This window comes from Anolis carolinensis, chromosome 3 (assembly GCF_035594765.1).
Source record: "Anolis carolinensis isolate JA03-04 chromosome 3, rAnoCar3.1.pri, whole genome shotgun sequence".
Taxonomy (NCBI): Eukaryota; Metazoa; Chordata; class Lepidosauria; order Squamata; family Dactyloidae; genus Anolis; species Anolis carolinensis.
Window position 1 is genome coordinate 203213719 of NC_085843.1, and position 26414 is coordinate 203240132.

At 37.9% G+C, this 26414-nt stretch overlaps 1 protein-coding gene across 19 annotated transcripts in view; it reads left to right on the forward strand.

Moving 5' to 3' along the window:
- The window catches only part of jakmip3 (Janus kinase and microtubule interacting protein 3), a 166807-nt gene extending 142640 nt beyond the window's left edge, over positions 1–24167 (forward strand). For all 19 annotated transcript variants that reach the window (XM_062976094.1, XM_062976093.1, XM_062976089.1 and 16 more), the window contains one exon: positions 20031–24167. The gene's annotated coding sequence lies outside the window, so the exon portion shown is untranslated. The remainder of the gene's footprint in view (positions 1–20030) is intronic.
- The last annotated feature ends 2247 nt before the right edge of the window (positions 24168–26414 follow it).

The following is a 26414-nucleotide window of genomic DNA, read 5'->3' on the forward strand; positions in this document are numbered from 1 at the left end:
CCTCAATGAGGACATTGGTTTCCAGGTGGGAGGCAGTCCCAGTCAGGGTTGGCTTGACGGGCCTTCCTCTTGGCACGTTTCTCCCTTAAGCCCTCCATTCGTGCCTCTTCAAACTCCGCAGCACTACTGGTCAAAGCTGACCTCCAATTAGAGCGCTCAATGGGTTCCCAGTTCTCAGTGTCTATGCCACAATTTTTAAGGTTGGCTTTAAGCCCATCTTTAAATCTCTTTTCCTGCCCACCAACATTACATTTCCCGTTCTTGAGTTCGGAGTAGAGTAGCTGCTTTGGGAGACGGTGATCGGGCATTCGGACAACGTGGCCAGTCCAGCGGAGTTGATGGCATAGGAGCATTGCTTCAATGCTGGTGGTCTTTGCTTCTTCCAGCATGCTGGCATTTGTCTGCCTGTCTTCCCAAGAGATTTGCAGGATTTTTCTGAGGCAGCGCTGATGGAAATGCTCCAGGAGTTGAGTGTGACGTCTGTAGACCGTCCACGTTTCACAGGCGTAGAGCAGGGTTGGGAGAACAACGGCTTTATAAACGAGCACCTTGGTATCTCTATGGATGTCCTGGTCATCAAACACTCTCTGCTTCATTTGGAAGAATGCTGCACTCACAGAGCTCAGGCGGTGTTGTATTTCAGTGTCAATGTTGACTTTGGTGGAGAGGTGGCTCACAGGTGTGTGCAAAATGGCAGAAATACGTTCTGCTTTCATTTCAAATTCTGGGTGGCCCCCTTCTGTTTTGGGAAGAGTCTTCCCGCAATGGAAATGGGACTTTAGATCCTGAATTACTAATCCAAATGGCCTCCCACCTAATCTCCCAAAACCTTCTTGTAAACAGAACTTTTTTGGGGGGGGAGACAATGGACGGACCTGAAATTCAAAACAAAAACAGAACAGATTTCTGCCATTTCGAACAGTCATACTAACTCTGTGATTTATAATAAAGTCAGAAGGGGTGGAATATGATCATTAAAAATGGTTCTCACTTATCCCTAGTATTCAAATTGCATCACCGGAGGCTCCCCCTTAATTGATAATATGATAGAAATCTATGGCCTTTAATATAAGTAAACAATGTCTGTCCCATTGAACTAGAGCACAATCTACAATCTAATGGTATCATATTGAAATAAATAGAATTCACACAGAAACTATTGCTTGGTTTAATATTGGTGAAATAGTGCCTGGTAAAAACCTTTGGCTACATTTGAGAAAGATGTTGCATGTGAAAGAGGTGCTAAAGTGTCTCTCATCTCATGTATGTCAAGGGCATAAGACAAAAATCTGAAGGAAGGGCAAAATGTATTCATCACCCACCCTAGTTCTTCCTTAGTATGAGCCATTATTTTTCTGCCCTGCATATATGCTGGAGCTAAATGAGGGTTGCCTCTTTTTCCCCCACCATGCCCTTTGGAAATATAGTGCTTTAGACAGTATACTGTATAAGCCCTCAACATGTATTTGCACTAAATATGCCACTGATTTGATAGCTTGTCAGCGTGAAGACAATTTTGGCTGTAACCTTTACAGAAAAGTAACAGTATCTTAGAAAGAATGAGAGTACTAAGTCTGTGCTTTTGAATCTATTAATTTCAATTTAAAAATTAGGTCTTCCTTTTATGTTTAGGCTGATGCATGTGTAGGAAAAATTAAAATCCCAGATTTTTGTTGCTATCATTAAGCAAACAGGAACAAAGAAAGCTCTGAATTAGCCTAAAGAAAATGATTAATTAGTGTATATAGTAGTAGAATCCAACATCATACTCTCACATTGATGTTTGAGTGAGTGGTAAATTATTGATTCATTAGGATTACATCCCATTGCTCATTAATTCCAACATTTATATGCATTCTTGACTAGGCTAAAGCATTTCTTTACAAGACTTTCTGCAAACATTCCCAACCCTCCAGAAATCATGTAATTAATAGTAGCCATGAATAATGATAAGTTGAATTATCCAGGAAAACTGCTTTTTGTGGGTCCAATATCCTCATTATACCCATCTCCTTCCTGGGTCCCTTCTAAACTCCCATACAAAATCCAGATTATCTGCTTTAATATGGATTATATGGCAGTGTAGAAGGGGCCTGTGTGTCATATACTGGAGACAAATTGGTTTATAGAGTAAGAGTTTCCATTGGCAAAAGAAAGGCACACTGTAGATTATTAAAGTTTGTTGGACCTCACTTCCATTGAAATCATGTCATCCATGAGTCACTTGTCCATCTGATTTCAGTGGATTGGAAGGACTTTCATTTGGCAAGCCTCTGTTGGATTGGGATCAGATATTGGCTGCTTTAATGTAAGGACAATAATATATAGTCACATGATAAGCAATATGCAAATGATAACAGCTTGAGTTCTATCTTATATTTCAGAAAATAGTCCTTGGAAAACATGTGCCACTACATTTTATATACACAATAATTACGCACATTTAATAGTTTGACCCATGTTCAATGGAGAGAATAAATTAGTCAAAGTGTTCATTTCCCCTGGTTTATTCAGAGGGTCAAGGATGAAAGAAATGTAGAAAGCCATTTAAAATCCAATCAGTTCTGTCTCATTTTCCTAGGCAAGGAAAAATACAATCTGTCAGCTAGCCTCTTTAATTCTATTTATTATAATTAATATTTAATAAGAGTGCACAGCAAATAAGTTATGCACAGCCAGGCCTAGGTGGCCAAGGGATTCATCTGATAAAAACTTGCATATTTATCTATGGAATATATAATTTTAAAAAAAAATATTAGCTCTGGCATTGAGCAAATATTGCAAATGAATCAAGGGAAGCCTGAGTTTTGCACATTTTCTTCTGTCTGATGTATCTTGTGAACCTGAGAATAAATAACACATGCCATAAAATGTGTAAATTGTTGAAGATGGAGCACAAACAATTCCATTATTTGATGAGGAGCTGATCAGAGTTTCTTGTCTGGCTGCATTAAGTGATAATTGTCTAAATTGTGTTTGTACTGCTTGTACATTCAAATCCAGATTATAATGATCTAATCCAATTACTTGGCCATAAGCCAAGAAGAATAAGTGGTGACAGTGATACCCACATTTAGTGAGGTCAGGGTGGGGTCCTTATGCAGCCATCTGCTTCCTGGGCAATCCCAATTTCCTTTTTATTTAAATGCTTTGTTTTTCTACAACCACATTATAGAAATGAGTTCTTAACATGCAATAGCACATACTGTTTTACAACTCTGCTTAATTTAAAAGGTGATTTTGACACATTTGGTTTGGATTGGAAGACATAGCCTGAACCTAAATTCTGTTTCCTTGACTTATTTTGATGATTCAAACATGCAGTACAATGTATGAAATGTTTACTGAAAAATATCTAGGTTCGTATATGTGTTCACTGGGTAGATTCCAAACAAGAGGATGAAGAATGTGAGCAATGCCTTGTTTTAGAAAAGAATCAACAATATATGAGTGTATATGAACATGACAAAAGCGCATATGCAATGTGATCCATGTATCTGCAGGACCAGTACACATGATTTCATCTATCTACATCTGACAAAATATGTAGTCTGTAGGCATTGTATAGATCCCACAGCATGACTCTTTGGTATATATTAGGCTTGTGCAAACATTTCAGAAGTTTTGGAAGACATATTAAAATTTATTAAATCTGTATTTCTGATATGATATTGATCATGTGGACATGTTCTGCACCTAAAACCTAAGAATCAAAATGTACCCAATCCTTTTTTGTTTTAATTTTGTAATGCTCAGAAGCCTCCCAAAGTCAGTTTTATATTCATAGCAAGCAGCCAAAAAGGCTCCCATTCCTCTTTAAATTAATGGCCTCTCACCATTAGGAGAGAAAAAGCAGGGAGAATGCAGAATTCGTTGGGAAAGAACTCTGGAAAATGTAGTTTGGGAAGGCAAGGAACCCTTTGCCAGAAAACTCAAAATGCCCTGCCCTAAACTACATTTCCCAGAATTCAGCTTGCATCAGAAAGCTTCAATCAGTATAAGAGACGAGATTTGTCCCTCCCTAGCAGTAGCCAGCCACAGTTGCAATCTGCAAAGAGGAGGACTGGCTGATACTTCTAGTAAGTAGTAGTAGTAGTAGTAGTAGTAATAGTAATTATTATTATTATTATTATTATTATTATTATTATATTATATTTAAATCAGTGCTGGGCTGGGAAGAAATCCCTAAATGGATGGCCCTTGGTGGTCACTCCCAACTCAGTAGGGGAAGTATATGAATTAGTTTGGAGACTGGATGTCCATCTGTCAGAAGAGTTTTGAATGGTGCCTTTCTGCCTGGAAGAAGGGAGTTGGACTAGATGGCCTTGGGGGTCCCCTCCAACTCTACGGTTCTATGAAAATGTAGAATTGGTTAATATTGGTTTCTATTGTTCAATATGAGAGACATTCAAGGAGATAGCTGTTGTGGGTTTTTAAAAAAAAACATTTTTGTCAAAACTTTTAAAAATTCCCTAAAATTGGTAGCTGTATGAATATTTCTGAGATTTGAGGGGAATTATCCCCTGTTATCTTGTGTCATTGTATAGAAAAATTATAGTTTTTAAAATGTTGTTTATAAAAACTTTGAAAATTTCCCCAAAACCCACGGATAAGTGAAACGTTCTGAAATTTGATGGGCTAACAGTGGCAAACATGTTCTACCATTGTAGCATGTTTCACCCCAATATCCCTATGAAGTCTAGGAATGTATCCACTGTTGGTACTGAGTTGTACTAAATAAAACCTTTTTTACATAGTAAAAAATGTAAAAAAAGAAACTTGTGAAATTAAGATAAGAATGGAAAGCATTTTCAAAAATATCATCAAAATAAAATTCTTGAATACTAGAAAATCTTGATAAAGAGAAGCTTAGCCATGTGGGGTTTATTCTAGATACACAATAAAGAATTTTCTATTCTGAAAGCATTTAATATGCAAAAAAAGCTTCAACAGAGTATTTTCACAGAGGAAAATCTGTTGTCTGTACAGCTATTTTATTCTATACAGAAAATGGCTTTAGCTTGAGAAAAATGTGCACAACATAGGTGGTAAACTACAAATATTCTTCGAAAACTGCAGTTTTCAATCATTTCTCACAGTGAGGGAAAAATCAATTGTTCTTCCTGAGTAAGGGGTTAATAGTTATGTGTAACAAAAATTGTGTTACACAGTGTAATCAACGTATGGAAAATGCACGGCTGGAAAGGAATATGAGCCTCTACAGCAGGCATGGGCAAACCTTGTTCCCCCAGGTGTTTTGAACTTGGAATTGTGGGAGTTGTCATCCAAAACACCTGGAGGGCCAAGGTTTGCCCATGCCTGCTCTACAGCCATCTCTGTCTCTAGGATTCTTAATTTCTTAACCACCTTTTAAAATATGCACAATTAATTGGATTTCCCACACACAGTTGTGAGCTTCATTGCTTCAATGCTGTATTATCCAACTTCAGAAGGACACATTGCTTTGGGAATCATAGTTCTTGATTTGTGGCAGATGTTCCAAACGGAGTCATTGTAAACATTATACAATTTCAGACTCAGATAAATCTATAAACGTGCTTTTTAAATCCATTTTAAACATTAAAAAGCTAGAGAATTTTTTTAGCTGAAAGCTGTCATCAAGGGGGCACTTACAAAGATAACCGGATTTCAATACCATTAAACATGTTTATTGAAGCAAGAGAAGAAAAGAGATTAAAGTAGAAAATCTGAATTGACACACTCGTGCCACTGGTGTGCCTCCCCCTTCTTTTACACAGCATGAATTGTCGAAAGGGTGTCTGTTGACCTGAATTTGCTGCTCTAACCTTGAGTTTTGCGGTTGGAATAGCCTTAAGTTAAACTTTACATTTCCCGTCTATTAACGGTCTGCTTTCCTAAATAGTACTATGCTTTCACTTGAAGCACTTTCTGCAATAATCATGACTCCTTGCCTCTTAACAGCCTTTTTATCTAAGAGGGTGTCTGAAATCCTGCAATGCCCAGCATCTCACCACCTAAGATAACTGGCATGGGCTTTAATTGGTACTTTGTTATGACATCCTGTGAGAGACTGTTGGTGCAATAAATAATTCAGAAAATGTACTATTTGGATTAATTCCCATCTTTATGACTAATGGTATAGGCCTCTTCCAGATGGATTTAAATCAGTGTGAGTTCTTTCAGTATAGCTGCTTGATTTTGATGGATTTTGCCAAGTGTTGCCACACCTATCTCTTCTATTCTTTGGTGACCTGTTAATAGAAATAACTTGGATTAGCATTAGGTCGCTTGTAAAAGTTGATTTTTTAAAAACCGAGGCATGGTTGACTGAGATAGTTATATGATCAGAAGGGCAAATTTATCCTCATTTATAAAAATTATATTGTTAGTACAGAAGTGTAATGTCCTTAATACAATGTCCTAGAAGAGTGTCATTCTATTTTTTTTTAAAGGGAGGGGGGAGAAGAAGAGACTTCTTTGACCTGGTGTGTCTTAATGAAAATTATATCTCCTCAGGAGTGGGAATGAAAGGTTGCAGCTGGGGCCAGGAACTGCAAAAAATATTCCCAGACAACAGAAAAGGCATGTGATTATTTGTTTTTAATTAGAATTTCAGCAAGAAAAATCACAACTTCCAGCAATCTACCAATAGTTTTGACCTATCTAAAAGAAACCCTTATAAGAATTGTTGCTGCCATATGTTGATTCACTGCATAGGATTATAAGATATACAGTTATCTGAGGACATGTTGAGACAGACACATGCAGATGATCTGCATATTAAGCAATTGTTTGATTCAACAATATATATTGAGGGTGAGTAGATATTTTTTGATATATACAACATATCCAACAACTGGCATTCTACTAGTGACATATAAATGTATAAGTTGTGCTACAAATGCAGTGCAAACTAGGCTTGTGCATTTCAGCTGAACGCCAATCTGTTTCTGCTGGCCAAATTGCAGGAAACCCATGGATCCATTTTTGTGCTCCTCCCAAAAATGAGTGGGTTGATGAATAGCCATTTCGGATGTGAGGGCGATCTGGCTGTGACATCTGTCACCCCATTGATCGGCAGGGTTGATTCGGCTGATCTGGCTGCCTAGGCGGGTGTCCCCTTCCTCCCTCACCACTCCATGTGTGTCCCTCCCGAAGCTGCGCGCTCAGTGGAAGAGAACGACGTCCCAGGTATAGAAGGAGTGTACCGAGGTCTCCAGTCTTTGGTCCTGGGTGTACGATAGCTGCATTCCCCTGTTTGAACGTCCAAACAAGCTCAAGGTCCATTTGTAGGATACTCTGGAATAGCCATTTCCAGTACGCAGCTGAAAGATCCGGGAAAATCCAGCCTATTTGTGGGAATGGGGAACTTACAAGGCTCCCCTTTCCATTCCTGAGATCCTTTCCTTTCCTTCTTTTCAAGGAAGCCTGGGTTTGAAGAACAGGGTTAAAGAAGTATCCTTTCCTTTCTTCCTTTCAAGGGAGTCTGGGTTTGAAGAATGGGGTTAAGGAAGCATCCTTCGGGACCCGCCTATCTTCATGACCCTCCTACTTTCATGACCGTGTTTCCCCCTATGAACCTGCACAATTTCTTCAATCAGCCAGGGAGGCCCTTCTCTCGCTCCAACCTCCATCGCATGCTCAGCTTGCTGGGACGAGGGAGCGGGCCTTCTCTGTTGTGGCCCCCCAGATCTGGAACTCCCTTCCTAGGAAGATCAGGCAAGCACCCACCCTAACATCTTTTTAAAAAGAACTAAAGACATGGCTCTACCAGTGCACTTTTGAATAATCTAGTCCCCAGGATCAAAATCTTATTTAAATGAATACATTATACCTTGCATTTTATCCTACCCTCTTCTAGACTCAACTAGATTCAACCTCACTCCATTGTTTTGAGTATGCTTAGCACTTTGGCCTCTCCGCCCTAAAGGCATCATATAACATATAATATAATATAATTATTGCACTTTTGCTTCCCAGGCCCTCCAATTCTTTTCCATTCTCCAAATTGGCTGTCTTTCCATTTCAATATGTCATGTTTTAGAGTGGTTTTATTGGATACTGTATTGCATTTATACTGATGATTGGTTTTATTCATGTTATTTTATTTGTTTTACTCTATTTTATTGTCCTCGGGCCTCGCCCTGTGTTAGCCACCCCGAGTCCTCTTTGGGGAGATGGAGGCGGAGTAGAAAAATAAAGTTATTAAACATACTGGCAGACCGTCTAAAAGGTTTTTTGAAAGATTGGATTAAGGAAGACCAGACAGGCTTTTTGCCCCAAAGACACCTAAAGGACAATGTCAGAATAATAATTGATATTATAGAATATTACGAAAAGAACAATCAAAAAGAATGCGCCCTGATGGCCTTAGACGCCGAAAAGGCCTTCGACAATGTGAACTGGGACTTTTTACTGCTCATGATTAAGGAGTTGGACATGGGTCACTACTTCACAAATGCTATAATGTCGATATACGACCATCAAGAGGCCAACATAACAATAAACGGGACGGATACAAGAAGCTTTAAGATAAATAAAGGTACAAGGCAGGGATGCCCCCTGTCCCCCCTACTTTTTATATTATGTTTAGAGACATTACTGAACAATATAAGAGAAGATAAAACCCTGACAGGAACAAAAATTAGAAAAGAAGTATATAAAGTCCGAGTTTTTGCAGACGACTTAATTTGCATTATAGAAAACCCCCTGGACAACATATTGAGATGGATGACAAAGATAGAAGAATATGGGAAGGTAGCAGGACTGAAGATAAATAAATAGCAAGAACATATAAGGTACTTCTGGAATGGTCAACAGAAACCGAAACGGTAAAAGATTGTATGATCAAATGGGCATCAAACATAGGCCACCCGATAAAAATGGAAGACTGGGAAAGAAATTGGAATAAGAGACTGAAATATACTTATGCATATGATTTAAGAGAGAACTGGTACAAAATGATGTACCGATGGTACATCACACCACAAAAACTGGCCAGATGCTATAAAAACCTACAAGACAAATGCTGGAAATGTCAAACTCAGGAGGGGACTTTCTTCCATATGTGGTGGACATGTAAAAATGCAAAAGAATTTTGGACAAAAATTCATGGAAAAATTCAAGAAATAATAGGTTTGAAATTTCAAATGAAACCAGAATACTTTCTTCTAGGAATGCCTGGTTTTGAAATGGACATAAGTAAAGACATATTATTCAATTACTTGGTGACAGCTGCCAGAATAATATACGCAAGAAATTGGAAATTGAAAGAAGTTCCCCGGATGGAGGATTGGAAATTAAAAATATTAGACATTAGGAATATGGACAAACTAACACAATGCCTTAAAAGAAATCAAAGCATACCAAAAAAATCAGCAGATTGGACCCTTTTAAAAGAATACTTAAAATAAGAGAAAAAAGGAAAGTCGAATCCCAAATATTATATATATATGGACATATATATATATATATTGAAAGGAAAAAAAAAGAAAAAAAATCAACCTTGGTAGTAGGGAGGTAATTGCATATTAAAGAAAGGAAAGACATATTCTTTTAAAAACACTTGGAGCTTAACTCCTAACTTCTATGGAAGAGATCGGAAGTCGACAAAAGTGTGTGTATGTATGTATTTTTTTTTTATTCATTCTCTCTTTTATCTTTTATTTTTCCTACTTTTCTTTACCATTATGTTCCCCCACTTTCACTGTATTGGGGAAATTCGTGGGTACAACTATCCATTCAATTTTTGTATATGTTTCTCCTGGTTTTTAAACAAATAAAACAAATACATATGAATTTAATTTGTACATAATAATAATAATAATAATTTAATTTGTATGATGTTGTTTTTATTATGTTTGTTATGTTCGTGCTGTTGTATGATGTTTTGACTATTGACTTTTTTGGCACGCCTTGAGTCCTCTGGGGGAAATGGAGCAGTATATAAATAAAGGTTGTTTATTATTAAAAAATAAAAATAAAAATAAAAATAAAGTTATTATTATTTATTATTATTATCCTTCCTGGGACCCTTTCCTATCTTCCTTTCTTGGGAGTGTGGATTTGAAGAACAGGGTTAAGGAAGCATCCTTCCTGGGACATAGCTTGCATAAGACATGTCATGGCATTCTTCTATTCTGATTGGCCCAATAGGCAGGTCTCACAGGGAAACCCAGTGCAAGCAACACGTGGCAGCTTTTCCACCCTGCGTGGTGCTGAATAGGGGGGGGGGAGTTGTGATCAGCTACACGTGGTCCTGTAATGGACGAAAAACGTGACGACTGGGCCCTTGCAGTTACAGCCATCCAGTCAAGCCAAACAAGCCCGATTGGCTGAAAGGAATCAACCACTCTGAATCCGTGCACAAGCCTAGTGCAAACTATTTGCCATAGCACAACAAACAGTGGCAAAAAAGAAAATATGCATATAGCAATGTGCACACTATGCTTCTGATTTGTTGCACATTGTGGTTACACATGGCACAATGGGACATACTGCTATTCTGCTTTTGGATTGTGCAGTGCTGGTTCAGTGTATCTCCACATGCAGATATTTACTCGGTACTGAGGGAGACATTGGATCCCAGCCAATGTGTCCATCACAATCATATTGCATTCATTTTGTACACAAAGCACATTGAAACAGGAATAGTCCATATAATACTTTGTTATATATATGCAGAAATCATTTCAGCAGTCACTGAAGCCATTGTCACAACTGCTACTGAATTGTAGCAGAATCAAAATGGGCTAAGTCATATGTTGGTTACGTCTCTGCAAACAAATTGTACAATATTAAAAATAGATATTTCTATAAAGAAAAGAGCCAGTGCTGATATTAAAGCTTCTTAAGTAGTCCCAGAAGCACAATGATTGTTATTTTCCCAAAAGGAATACTTTGTGTATTTGTTCATAAATAATGTATTGCATACATTACCAAGAACACAAAAAATGAAGTAGCAATATATATATTGCCTCTTAAGCACTCTACAACATCTTCCACAAGTAGAGTGCTGAAAATGGTTCCATTCAGTCATCTAAATTTTGAAATAAAGGAACAAACAAGGAAAAGTTTGGTCAATGGGCTGCATGCAGCCATGGGGTTATTTTTATGCCCCCCTCAATTCCTTCTCATTAAGAAAATGAAAGCAAAAGCATGGATATTTGTACCCCAGAAATATTTTAAAGAAAACCAATGGAGTGTTTGGGGTTTTTTTTTGCCTTGTTTTATATATTGGAATGTATTTGAAGCTTGCCCTCTTGCTTGTTCCCTTTCATTTTGTATAAAGCAGTGGTTCCCAACCTGTGATCCATGGACCACCAGTGGCCCACAAGAACTAAAATATGGTCTGCAGCCTCACCATTACTACACCATTGCAATGAGAGTGGCTGGTCTCTCGAAACCCTCTTATAGTGCCGAGGCTTATTAAATATGGTTTTCTGTGGGCAAGCAGATGGCGACTACTGGATGGCATATGTTCTGTATCAGAAACTAGAGCTGATGTGGTCTATTCAATGCAATTTTCTGAATCAGCACCCCAAATAACCAAATTGAATCCAAAATTGAGCAAAAACTGATTTGTAACCTTTTTGGTACTATTGTTGGAGAGTGAACAACCCTTTGTATCCCTCAGAGATTCCAGTGGGCATTTTTGTCATTGTCTGTTGTTGTTGTTGTTTTACTTTTTCATTGATTACAGGAATGTGGGTGATGAGGATGTGGGTGATTATTGGGAAGATTGGACCGCCAGTTCCTAGAGCAGTGGTTCTCAACCTGGGGTCCCAAGATGTTTTTGGCCTACAACTCCCAGAAATCCCAGCCAGTTTATCAGGAGTTTGGATTTCTGGGAGTTGAAGGCCAAAAATATCTGGGGCCCCAGGTTGAGAACCACTGCTCTAGTACTTGCTGAACCCTGAACTAAAGAATATGCTCACTATATTGTTGACAAGCTATGCTCCCTTAAATGTTGAAAGACATCTGTTTGCCACATGATGTTGTTTGTCTCCATTTTGCATGTTGTATTTAGTACTCTTTGTTTTCTGCTTGAAAATAAACATTTTTTTATCATTCTTATTGCTGAGACATACAGTTCTGTATATATCCTGCCTTTAGATAGAACACATGATATTTACAACAAATACATGTAGGTTAGATTATGGGCAAATATTAACAAAGATACATGAAATTAATCTTTGAGGAAACAGACTTTGAGGAAGTCTATTTCCTTCTGAGTTTCATGTACTCTTCCCAAGCACATTCACTATTGAAATTACCAGAGCTGGCAAGGGGATTAATTTCATTAGTCTATTTTAACAAGCTTCCTTATTTACTACCTGGTAGCATTAGTGAATCAGCCAGCTACTCTCTTTCATGAGCCACATAGCTCTCATATATCTGATTTCCTTAAGGCATTATTGATGATGCAGACGCTTATAAGGTTTTGCATCTGGATTTTTACTACTGTGTTGTTCATTTAGGAATCCCAAAGGAGCTAGAACATCTATTGCGCAGCCTTTATCTCTATGACTTAATTTCCTGTACAAGACCATAAATGATCATGGGCAGCAGCCAACAATGAGATCTGGTCTTTGTCATCCATTTCAGCGGCCCTTTATAAGACCACAACAGTTCAATATGTATTAAATCATTAGCCTACTTTTGGTACGCTTTGGTCCATTATGGTATTTCTTTAATTAAGGCTTTTCAATTCTGCTTTCAAAACTGAAAAGTACTCTCAAAATGACTTAATATCAGAAACTCTTAAGCAGAACTGCATGAATACAATAATAATTATACTAATGCAGTTGTTGGATATCCCCATCTACTCAGGTGGTTTGTCTATCAGAGTTCAGGTGCATTCAAAGGTCAATTGTTATGGAACATCATTGTCTCATAGAATATAGCAAATATTCCTAATTCAAGGATGCTAGCTGGATAGTTTTAGTACATAGGAGAACCAGAGAGGAATATTCTGATGCCTCTCAAACTAACAGATTTATTTTAGTTTCAGATTTTCCTTTTCACTTCTTCAGAGGCTTGATGAAGCCGGTTCAAGCCTCAAACAGAATTATACAGTTGTGATGCTGGGGCCAGAGTTCAAAGGGATGCAGAAAATAACAATTGGATGGCATTTGTGTATAATACTTACTTATCTGCTATATCTAGGGTTGTTGTTTTTTTTTTCATTTTAGCTGTAGCAACACAAGTAGAAGATTCTCAGAATAAGGTGTAAACCAAGATCCTAAGTATAATAGTGTACTCATTTTGTGCCCAGTTGCTTCATACATCTTCAACAACCTCCTTAACTTTTATCAAACTCTATCACAGCATTGCCATTTGCCCAGACCATTGTGGGCCACATCAATGTTGTATTCAGAGTATTATGGTCATTGTGTGCCCTCATGTCATTTCTGACATAAGGACACACAATCCTCAGGTGAATCTGTTGTTTTTTTTGAAGCTGAAAATGTGTCACTTCCCCTGGGTCACGCAGGGCATTTTCATGACCAAGCAAGGATTCAAAACTTTGTCTCCAGCATTGTAGTCCAATGCTCAAGCCACTGTCACATGCTGGCCATTATTCAAAGTTTACTATTAGAGAATGTAGCTGGCTCTTTGATCTTCTTCATCTCTATTTTGGTGGCATTTTCAACCTCTCTATAACATATTTATATTACCTTAATACTATTAATAACAGCTAACTATGTTGAGGTAAAGGTTTCCCCTGACGTTAAGTCCAGTCGTATCCGACTCTGGGGGTTGGTGCTCATCTCCATTTCTAAACCGAAGAGCCAGCGTTGTTCATAGGCACCTCCAAGGTCATGTGGCCTGCATGACTGCATGGAGCGCTGTTACCATACTGCTGGAACGGTACCTATTGATATACTCACATTTGCATGTTTTCGAACTGCTAGGTTGGCAGAAGCTGGAGCTAACAGCGGGCACTCAATCTGCTCCCCGGATTCAAACCTACCACCTTTTGGTTTGCAAAGTCAGCAGCTCAGCGCTTTAACACACTGCGCCACTGTGTTAAATATGTAATAATAGTTATATATTCATTATGAATGAGGAAATACTTTTCTGCCTCAGTACATGAGGCTTGGGTTTATGTCTAATGGAAAACCTATCTATGTTATTTAGGACCGCTCCTTCCATCTCTTTTGGTGCAATTCAGGATGGAACAAAAGACAGTCGTTTCCATACATTAGACCAGTGGCAGCTGGTAGTGTTCATGTCATGGGGAAATGACTCCATTAAAGGTTTAAATTCACACTAAAGAAGATATCCAAGGCACTAAAGCTGTTTTGGGAATGTTTTTAGGTCCTGTATGCCTGTGCTAAAACCTGGAGTGGATTCACCATCTAACTGACAGAAAATCAAGGAGCCACAACAATCTTGGACATTATTGGTTTAGAGTTCAATTTAGCCCCCAATATCACAACCAGCTGTTCGTCTTCTTTGCAAATTCTGGTGAAAATAGAGCTGGCGCCCCAATATGTTCCCTCCAAAGGATGCTCTGTTGTTAGCCTTGTCTCAAATCCAGAAAAAAGACTGAATGGCTCCTGACTTGCTGGCTTCTATTTTGGGGAGGGCTAATGAGCTAAATAAGACCTGATGTACTGGCAAGTCCCTAGTGATGTCAAGCTAATGCCAATAGAAACCCTCTAGTATTTACTCTCAGCCTGGGATATCTTTCAGAATGCTAAATGATGAACGATAGTAAATATGGCACATGAAGAATGACCAGTTAATTTACTCTGCCAGTTCTTGAAACAATCCAGCTGTTATTAGTATTATAATAATTTGCCTGGTACTGATGGACAGTGTTTAGTTTACTACTATATTCGTGGCAACAGAAATACTGATGAAGACATGAATAAGAGAATCACCCACCTTTATCAGATCTACCATCCTGTGTATTAGTTCCATGTATTTAGGCAATTAAAGGGTAACTAAACCCCTGTTAGCACAGCGGATTAAACCACTGAGCTGCTGAACTTGCTGACTGAAAGGTCGGCAGTTCGCATCTGGGGAGCGGAGTGAGCTCCCGCTATTAGCCCCAGCCTCTGCCACCCTAGCAGTTCTAAAACATGCAAATGTGAGTAGATCAATAGGTACCACTCCTGCAGGAAGCTAATGGCGCTCCATGCAGACATGCCAGCCACATGACCTTGGAGGTGTCTACACACAACGCTGGCTCTTTGGCTTAGAAATGGAGATGAGCACCAACTCCCAGAGTCAGACACGACTAGACTTAATGTCTAGTGAAAACCTTGACTTTTACCTAAAGGGCAGTACTTCAACCTGATGAAGATTCATTTAACAGGATGATGCTTAAATGCCAGATCTTCTACTCCCACTAGGAGCTATTTCTGTGGAAAGACTAGAGATTTGTGGAGATTTTCTTATATATATATATATATATATATATATATCGACTCTCATGGTAAGCACTTGGGTCTTTTAAGAATGGACTTCAGTTCTACAGCTGTTAGATTGTGGTTGATATTAATGGGGTGTATCTGTTGCCTACATTGCCATTTGCTCATGGCTAATAGATTTTTGGTCATTAACTGATGACTCTTATGCAGCTTCCTTAATAATAAGAAGAGCCTACATGAGAGAAAGAGGAGTAGGGATTAGCATAGTCTCCATTATCCTCCCTATTTGGGCTATTCTTAGCAAACACATGCCCATATGTAGAGGGCAACTGTCTGCAGTGAAGCACATTGCCTATCTCTAGAAGCTTTCTGCATCATTTAGTATCCTAACTTTCCTTACATATGAGTTCCACATAGCTTTGGAACACTCTTATAGATCTGTGCCCCCCCCCCCAGTGGAATTCACTTCCATGGGTCTTGTCATTTCATTGTATTGCTTAAAAATATCTCAATGGGGTGATGGTGATTGTAATTTCAGTCACCCTTCTTGACTGTGAAGAAAGCTGTGAATTGTGCCAAATGTTTTCCCAAGAGTCCCTACCTGAAGTATTCTCTCAGGAAATTTTCCAACCAAATGTTTATAAGCTGTGAATAATGGAGGAATTGATCGGTGCTGATTGCCCAGCTGATGAACTTTGACAGCACTTCAAGATTAGCATTTTTATTTTATTTTATTTGAGAAGCTTTGTCATTGAGAGAAAGAGCTCTCCAGGAAACGCTGGAATTAAGCCAAGGTGACAGTTCAAAGATCAAATTTCTGTTGAAAAGCTATTTCTGGATAAGTGATCCTGCGCTTACCATTTTAGCAATTTTCTTTGTTCAGTAAAGGACTGGATTTACTATATCACTTCCTCACTTTCATTATAGATTCCCCATATACATGCTCAGTTAAACTCAAAATTGAGTTCTTAAGATCAGGAAATTGATTTTAAAGAAATGCTTAAAAGATGTTTTGGGTTAATTGTGCTTCCATTTGTAACAGTTAACTAATATTTATAACTGTATTGAGATAGCAGGCATTGAATCTACATTTCTGAAAGAAAATCCAATGCTAATCGCCTTGTTTCATACAAATAGGGACAGATTATTTTTTCCAAATGGGTGGTTAAAAATTTAAATAATTTGTTGCACTGCAACCATTTCTCCTCCAGGATTTGTCATCTGTGGAAAATAAAATTGAGCATTGTCTATTTAGGAAAGTCTAAGGGGCATATTTTTGGTTATTAATCTAGCAATAAGAAGCTTTTTTTCTCAGTTCCAATGTTTAAATAAACGTGGAAAGAAAAAAATTGCATGGCCGTTTCTTATCTTCCAAGTTGGAGGGAGGGAGACGCATCACAAATAAACATAATGGGGAGGATGGCATTTCATTTCTTCCTCTAGACAAAATTATAAATGTCAACTTGAAAAATTTTATATATAAAAAGCGGGATTATTATTATTATTATGAATAATAGGTTATAAATAGATGGGTATAATTTGAGATGATTCTGTATTACACATTATTCCATTTTTACACATTGCAAAACATTGCAAATTTGGCAAAGGATTTTTATCATGTTTTTCTAGCTTACAGAAATAGCTTTGTAAAAATAACCCACTTCTGATGCTCATAGTGTCTGGATTTTTTTCTCTCTGCCATATGGTGGCTTATATGTTTAATGCCCAGTTGAGAACTGACTGCAAGGACAGATGGACCATCTGCCAAGTGTCAAATAGGAATTGTATCCATTCACAATTATCCTCATATTTTCCTACTAAAGGAGAGATCATGGAACTGTGAATTTTGGTTCAGACTATGTTTAAATAAACTGTTGTCAAACCTGTCCATCTAGCCACATATTCTCTGTGCTGGCTTCTGGAATAGATTTAGTTGTGTGTTAATAATCACAAAGTCTAGGGAAGCATAACGTCTTTTCTTGTGCTTTGCATGAGAGCTGAACTTCTTCCTCTAATGCTTTTTAAAAATAATAAATAATTGAAAATGATTGTCCTCACTTGAAGATGCCAACACAAAGGTTTTTTTATATTGCATTGTGGTTTGTTGATGGCAGAAAAAAATATTTTTAAAGAAATCCTGTGACATTTAGCCTGTGTCTCGGTTCAGAGCTATGGTGCATATTTTTGAACATAGTTTTTTCCATTCATTTTAGTGAACAGTGACAGCTCTGTTTAATAAAACTGTCTGTAACACTGCAATAAAAGAAGCATATACTGTGGACCCTTGGTATCTGCTGAGATTTGGTGCAAAGGCCCCCAGAGATCCAAATCTGCAGATGTTAAGTTCCATCATGCACAATGGCACTGTAAAATGGTGTCCCTTATAAAAAAAATGGCAAGATCAAGGTTTCCTTTTTGCATTTGTTTTAATATTTTCAAGCCATGTATGATTAAACCTGTGGAGAATCTGTTGATATCGAGATCCAACTGCACTCCATATAGACTTGATGTGCTTTTGTGTAAGCTTGATGCCCAGAGACCCTAAAAATAGAACCCAAATGTTCATGATAGGATAGAAAATTGTAACATAAAACATATACCTAGCTACAATCAAATTATTGTCTTATTCATTTGTTAACATTGATGCTGACTGTCATTGATGCCAGTTTTATAGTATTCCAAAATCTTCACATATTGATCTGAATCTACATGATGTTATGATAATGTGATGTCTTAGTATAAAAGTATAGAACATTCTCTTTAAATGCTCTGTATAAGAATTTTTTTTGTTTTGTACGCTTTTCCGTGTGACCTGCACTCTTTCCATCCAAAGAACAGCATGGAAAGAGACAGTTGGTTCACCCTTGCCTCTAGAGAGAGGGGGGGAGATGTCAGTAGCTGCATGTATTAGAGGTTTATTGGATCAACTGCAGAGGATACATTTAATTCACTTCTCTGTGGAGTGTAAGGCAAAGATAGAGGGAATGTCAGGATGCATCACCCCTAATTCATCAGTTTTATACTAATATGACTGACACAGTTCCCCTTCCAAGAACTGCAGTGATTGTAGATTGCTGGTAATTCTGTTAGAAATACTTAGGCCTATGGAGAACTACATATATTTAAAGGATGTCATTGAGAAAGACAGATTCAAGGCTGTGTGCATATGCTTGTTATAGGCTCTGAGCTTTATGCAGAATGATATCTGGGCTCAATATGACTTCTGTGCTGACTTCCTTGTTTTTGCTGAAGATAACTCTGTTTTTGATCTTTATTGAGTACCAATTGTACAGTGAACACTGCCTAAATATCCCAAGGCCCTAGATCCCATTTGAACTTGGAAGCTAAGCAGGGTCAGCTTTAGTTAGTATTTGAATAGGGACCATCAGTGAATACCAGGTGCCATAAGCTGTATCTCAGAGGAAGGAACTGGTAAAGCTACCACCAAGAATCCCTTGCCTAAGAGAACCCAATGAAATTCATGAGGTATCCATAAGTCAACAGGTGACTTGAGGACACAAACCTATACACAATATGGTGAAACAATAGGAAGATTCCAAGAAGGGTGAGTGGACTTCCTCTAATGAACGGGTAGAGATCATGTGATCCTCCAAGTGTTGCTGAACTGCAATCCCCAGTAGCCATAACCAACTAAGTAAATGGTGAGGAATACCTGAAGTGTCATTTCCAAAATTTCTAGGGAGCCTCACAGTTGTCACGCCTTCCCTTGTGGAATAGAGATTATCCATCTCTTCCTTTCAATTGCATATTCCTGTGTTCTCTAAGAGCATATCCTGAAGAATAGTAAAGGATACAAAGTGAGGTAATGGTAGGGAAATCCGTGGAAACTGAGGCCCCTTCCACACAGCTATATAAAATCCAAATTGAACTGGATTATATGGCAGTGTGGACTCAGATATTCCAGTTCAAAGCAGATATTGTGGATTATCTGCCTTGATATTCTAGGTTATATAGTTATGTGGGAGGGAGCCTGACAGAAGTGCCTATTGCTCACTTAAACATACCATAGAAGCCAGTCCACTGTTGTATTCCTCTAAAGCAAAGTCATTGAAATCAATTAAGGTTAGTTGTGACTAACAAATGGGACAACCAAGATCTTAACCCCACATTTCCTTCATTTAACAGGTTCAGCACAATGACTGCCCAGTTGTGCCCAATATGTTGTTTAATTTAAACTACATTGTTCTTTTTGCTTCCCTTATCCACAGACTCAATGCAAGATAAAATCTATTGTCAGATTCTTATGCATTTCATAAATCAATAGTTATAGTTTCTCATATCATAACAATATGGTTAATAATAACTGTCCAATCAGACTTATTTGTTAATGTAGAAAGATTTGAAATTTTAGTTTCTGGCTATGTTTTATCTGTCCTTGTGATATCATACCTTAAGCTCTTTGGCCTGCTTACTTTGAGAATTATTCTGTGTTGTATCATGCGTGTACAACTTTCATTGCATCAAGGGTAAGAGAACAACATGCCTACCAACCCCCACAGAATAAAAGCAGATGTCTATCAAGCCTTTGATAAGCCTCTATAAATGGCTCAAAGGCAAAATTTGACTTAGTAAGTCACAACTCATGCAGACCTAAATTTTATTAGAACGATTTTGTACTTACTGACTTTTTTGTCCTTTTTTCAGATTCAGATCAGAAAGCGAACACTGCAAGATCTAACTAAATATGGCTTAAAGGAGAACCATCTCATAAAATATGAAAATCCCAGGAAACAAAAACAAATACTCATTAGAAAACCATATGGTACTTGCTGTTTGTTGGAGGCTTTTTTAAAAGCTTAATTCTACTTACAAGCTTATAATTTGAGGCGACCCGGCACTTCCCAAATCTGTACTGATGTTACATTTGGAAACTGTTTTTATTTGTAAAGCTGAACCCTAAAATGATATTTCTACTTGTATGTGTTAATCTATTGAGCTAGGAGCCTACAATGTAGATGAATATATCGATGAGAGAGGAAAAGTATATAGCCCATTCCAATAACATATTGACAACATTGTCTTGTCTTAAATAAGACAATGTTGCCTGCCCTGGTTTTCATTGTTTTCTCCGATTTGGGTTGTAATATATATACGATGATTTTGCACTGTTATATTGTGTTATGATTTGCTGTTTATTTTGTTATATTGTATGGTGTCTGGGCATGGCCCCATGTAAGCCGCCCCGAGTCCCCATAGGGGAGATGGTGGCGGGGTATAAATAAAGTTTTATTATTATTATTATTATTATTATTATTATTATTATTATTATTATTAAATAGAATATATTCTAAATTAGGAGCTGACTGCTGCTGCATAAAAGTAACAAACAGGAAATCTGGCTGCTTCATTATAAGTAAACTGACTAATTGGAAACCAGTACAAAGGACATCAATAATTTCATAAGCATTAAAAACTGTCAGACTTTTTTTATTTCTAAATACAACACAATCCAGTTGAAGGTAAGCACCTGTCTGCATAAACCTTCGCATGTTTACTCATAAGTGGCACTTCAGCTGAAGTCTTAAACATGCCTACAAATATGTAAGCTCAATTGAGTAAGATCCAAGTAGAAATTCACTTGAACCGTGGGAATTTTCCATTCTCTTTGTAACTCTATCTGCCCCTATAACTTCTACAAGTGCTTTCCCGACTATCTGGACCAGAGTTTCTTTCCGGGCTCTTTTAGAAGGGAGACCATTCCTTTACACTACATTGACAGAAGCTGGAAGATTTAATTGAGTATCACTCAATTAAGTTAAGCACTTTTGTCATGCCGCTTAAGTGCTTAACCCAGTGAAACTTATGCACTAGTAAATTTACACAGGACTACACCTTTTTAACTGCCATGTGGATTCAGTGAGAGTTTAAGGCTTCAGCTCTGTGCTTGTTATGTCCCAGTAAGCTTAGTAAGACTGATTTATGACTAGGTCCATAGAGGACTTCTAAGCACACACCTCGCTCTCACTGATCTCAGAAGTGTACACATTAAAACAACATATACATCTGACTGGATTATGCCCATAGTTCAGTGAAAATATAGACATTGAAGGTTATCCCCAAATTTATGCTCACTTTTGTCTCTTGTAAGATGGGCTTTTTTCCTAGTGGTTTTCATCTCAGAAGGACCCAAACTGGTAACTGCTCCTCTCAAATGCCTTTTTGAACTTGTGGAGCTGAATAAGCCCATGCACAGTGACTATTGTGCTTGCAGCATAAATCTTTATGCTTGGATTAGCCTGGTTCTGCCACTCCTTCAACAAAGATCAGCTTTTAGTGCATATCCAGAGTTTCCTCTGCAAAACAGAGTTTCCTCTGTGCATGCGATGTTGCCTTTAAAACAAAGGGAGAAGCCTGCTTTTGTGGAAACTCAACACATGCACTCAAACAAAAGTTACACTGGGTGGCAAATATGAGTTCAAATTAACATATTCACGTTTGACATGTACTGTGTGTTATGCAGGCATCTTTTTAAATGCATTATATTAAAATGTCTTATTGTACAGCAGTGATTGGGGAGACAGATGCTGTTATTGGCCTGGATATGCATGGTAATATAGGATGTACTGGACAGGATCTGAGAATGTAAAGACGAATATATTTGAAAACTGGTTGGAGTAGTTGTGTGTTTTCCGGGCTGTATGGCCATGTTCCAGAAGTATTATCTCTTGACGTTTCACCCACATCTATGGCAGGCATCCTCAGAGGTTGTGAGGTATAGCGAAAAACACACAACCACCCTGTGATCCCGGCCATGAAAGCCTTCGACAACACACTGGTTGGAGTACTTTTCTTTCTCAGCTATGTTGCATGCTGTATATATGTTTTGGAATCCATTTCCTTGCCCTGCATCTGTCAGTTATCTCCTTTTCTTCTTTTTCTACAAGCACCACTCTATCTGTATAGAATGGATGTAAACAAGCATGTAAATATGTGATGTAAAGAGGCTTTTGCTTATATGGAAACACATATTTTGTACCTTGAAGAATGGGTCAATGAAGATTTCCGACACTCGGAGATCTTGCATTACATTGATACACAAAACTACTTTATTTTGCCTGACTCTAAAATTAGGACAGTCCCTCTGGCTTCACATTTTAATGTTTTACCCACTATGTAGATGGTGACACATAACACATTCAATAACTTCAAGATATGTATTGTACTACATATTAATTTTGAATTCAACTTTTTAAGTAAAGTGAGGGGAATGGCATTTGTGATCTCACTCATATTGTAGCCTTCTGCCTATTAACTAGGAGAAAGCACCCATAGATTGATTGAACTTACTTGTGAATAAATGTGACCAGGTTATTTAATCCTAAAGTGAACTGTTCCATCACATTGGGGATGAGATTCCAAAAGCATGACATTATGGCAATGTCTTAATAAGACATGTCTTTCAAGACCTCTCCATGCAGTAAATAATATTGCTTCCTCTTCTTTGAATTTGACTTATAGCAAGTGTGCCAAAAAGGTGGCCATCAATACTTTAAGGTATAAAACTACAAATCCTAATAGAGTCATGAGTGTTGAGTATTTGTTATATTACACTGACAAGGTGTAACCAATACTTGTCACTGTAGCACAGCCTAATTGACTTCAGTGATTGGAAAATACCAACTTACCTACTTTAATCCCTCAGTTTCACTTCTGATACAATAAAAATAACCTACTTTAATAACATGCAATTCTAATAGAGTTTCTCTGACATATAAACAAAGGGAAGATCATATGAACTGAATTTATTTGAACAGGAATTTATGAATGAAAGCTCTAACACATGTTAAAAGTTCTTTGTACATAAGAAACCTAACATTTCCTCCCACATCTCACTGCATGTACTCCTGAGAAGATGAGGGCCATGTTTGAAGCAACTCACAGTGATGCTTTAATTGAATTAACAAGATTCAATATGGAAAAATTGGAAGAAAATAGAGAGAGAGAGATCATATTAAATGTAACACCAGAATCTCAGGAAAGCCTTAACTCTGCATCATGCTCACAACTATATTGCACATGGCTTTTCCTTGTTAGTTTCAGAACATGTATATTCTGGATCAATTTTTTAATTATTGTGTCTGAACTATAATCCATTTGAATTGTTGCTTACTTTGTCAGTAAATGTGTGTTGTATATTGCAGGTTTATGCCTGTGATTCAAGCTGTTGAAGGACTGTGGTTGTTATTTAAAAGTATTCAGCCCATTTAATATCTGTAACCTTCACTATATCCCCGAGTGCCTTACACAGCTTGCTAACATAAATATGTGTAGTCACAAAGAGAGAAAAATACAAATGAAAGTTATTTTTTGGTGGTTGGGTGCCAAATTTTCTTGCATCTGTAATGACACCATTAAATCCTTATAGTTTGGAATGTGTACCTGAACAGAAATTGATTTAGTTTAGGCTCAGGAAATCATATCGTAAATATGTATAGCACATTTCCATATTTATTGTACAGTTTATTTAAATATCTGTTGTAAATGTCTGTAAAAACCAAACACATCGACAGTAGATTTCTTCCATGGTATAACTATGCCATGCTCTACTTGTGTTTTCTAATGTAATCTCATAATAATCATATCTTAAATACTTAAACGTTTTGTTCTGTGCTAAAGAGATAATTTATGGGCCTAAAATAGGCTTATATGTACAAAATTTTACACATATTTTTGTATTGTGGTTCATAATATAATATATAAATATATCTCAGAGACTTTCTATTCATTTGTAAAGTACATAAATTATTGTAAACTTTTAATTAAAAATGTCTTTTAAATCAACCAAGATCTGAGTGTGTTTTTTCTCCAGATAGCTCAGAAACATTTGAAAGACAACTTGTTATATTATATGCAGCAGTGGTGCATAGTGACATCATCCATCTGTGAGATGGTGAATCCACTTTTGGTCTAGCCTCTACAGAGATTTACCCAAACAGCAGAATCCTATCCCTATCCCCAGAATAGGTTCAGTACCTTGGTTAGCTCCTTTAAAATATGGTCGAAAACACAGGTCAAGTACACTGTCCCACTGGCATGAGAAACACCAGGCATGACTGATGCAGGGGAATGGGCTGGAAGACAAGCATCCTGTTCTTTTTCTATAGCTCCAAATACAGTTTCATGCACCCAAACAGATCTCTAAGGTTCTTCTGAAGGTCCCCATAGATTATATTTTTGACTTTCATCCAAATAAATGGATGGTTGTCTGCAACACTCTCGATGCCCAAATGGCCAGGAAGTGGTCACATTGGAAAAGAATTTAATCTGAGAAAACTTGAGTTGTGGGAAGTTGGTAGAAATAGTTTTAATTACCATATATACTCTAGTATAAGCCGACCCGAATATAAGCCGAAGCACCTAATTTTACCACAAAAACTGGGAAAACTTATTGACTCGAGTATAAGCCGAGGATGAGAAATGCAGCAGCTACGAGTCAATATCAAAAATAAAATAGATATTAATAAAATTGCATTATTTGAGGCATCAATACGTTAAATGTTTTTGAATTTTTATGTAAAACTGTAATTTAAGGTAAAGGTAAAGGTAAAGGTTTCCCCTGATGTTAAGTCCAGTCATGTCTGACTCTGGGGGTTGGTGCTCATCTCCATTTCTAAGCCAAAGAGCCGGCGTTGTCCGTAGACACCTCCAAGGTCATGTGGCCGGCATGACTGCATGGAGCACCGTTACCTTCCCGCCGGAGCGGTACCTATTGATCTACTCACATTGGCATGTTTTTGAACTGCTAGGTTGGCAGAAGCTGGAGCTAACAGCGGGCGCTCACTCCGCTCCCAAAATTTGAACCTGGGACCTTTCGGTCTGCAAGTTCAGTGCTTTAACGCGCTTCGCCACCGGGGCGAAGACTTTAATATACTAAGATACTAAGACTTTAATAAGATAAGACTGTCCAACTCTGAATACCTATATACTCAAGTATAAGCTGACCTGAATAGAAGGCGGCCAGGACCCTCACTCAAGTATAAGCCGAGAGGAGCTTTTTCAGCCCTAAAAAGGGGCTGAAAAACTAGGCTTATACTCGAGTATATACAGTATTTTAAAAATCTCTGAGAAATTAAAATGATCAGGCAGGCTTGTCAGACCCATAGAATAAAGTTTTCTGGTAATCTCAGGGATCTATTGCATACTGCTTGGGGACACTTTATTTAATGATTTACTATATTTCTACCCCGCTCTTCTCACCCCAACGGGGACTCACAGTGGCTTACAGTTTGGCCACTTTGGTGCCACATTAAAACAGAGAGTGTATAAACATTAAATAAATCAGATAAACATATAAATACAATAAAACTGTTAAAATTGTTTAAACATAACCCTAATCCTGTGGTGGTCCTTCATGTTGCTGCATTCAAGTCAGATCCATATTGTACTATTCCCCCAAATGCCTGATTCCAAAGCCAGGTCCTAACTTTTTTCCTGAAGACCAGGAGAGAGGGGACCAATCTAATATCACTGGGGAGGGAGATCCATAGCCGAGGGGCCACCACTGAGGCCCTTTCTCTGTCGCCACCAATCGTGCTTGCAAACGGGGTGGGACCAAGAGCAGGGCCTCCCTGGCACATCTTAATGCTCTAACTGCTTCGTAGGGAGAGATACATTTGGACAGGTAAGCTGGGCCAGAACCGTTTAAGGCAGCGATTCTCAACCTGTGGGTCCCAGGTGTTTTGGCCTACAACTCCTAGAAATCCAAGCCAGTTTACCATCTATTAGGATTTCTGGGAGTTATAAGCTAAAGCCAGTAAGTAGCAAACTGGTAGCCAGTGGAGCTGACATAACAAGGGGGGTGTCCACTGTTCTGTAAATGAAAAGTTAATGGTGAATCATGTGCATCTTGCATGCATCTACAGAACTCCACTTTCACAATTTTGAACTGAACATAGTCACTTCATATTGGACAAAAATATCCTAATGCTTCCATAGGGAAACTTACACTTGCATAAAACAACAATAGGATCCTGGTCCATGCAGATAATGTTTAAAAGACAATAATAATTGACTGGTCTTCTGCTTGAC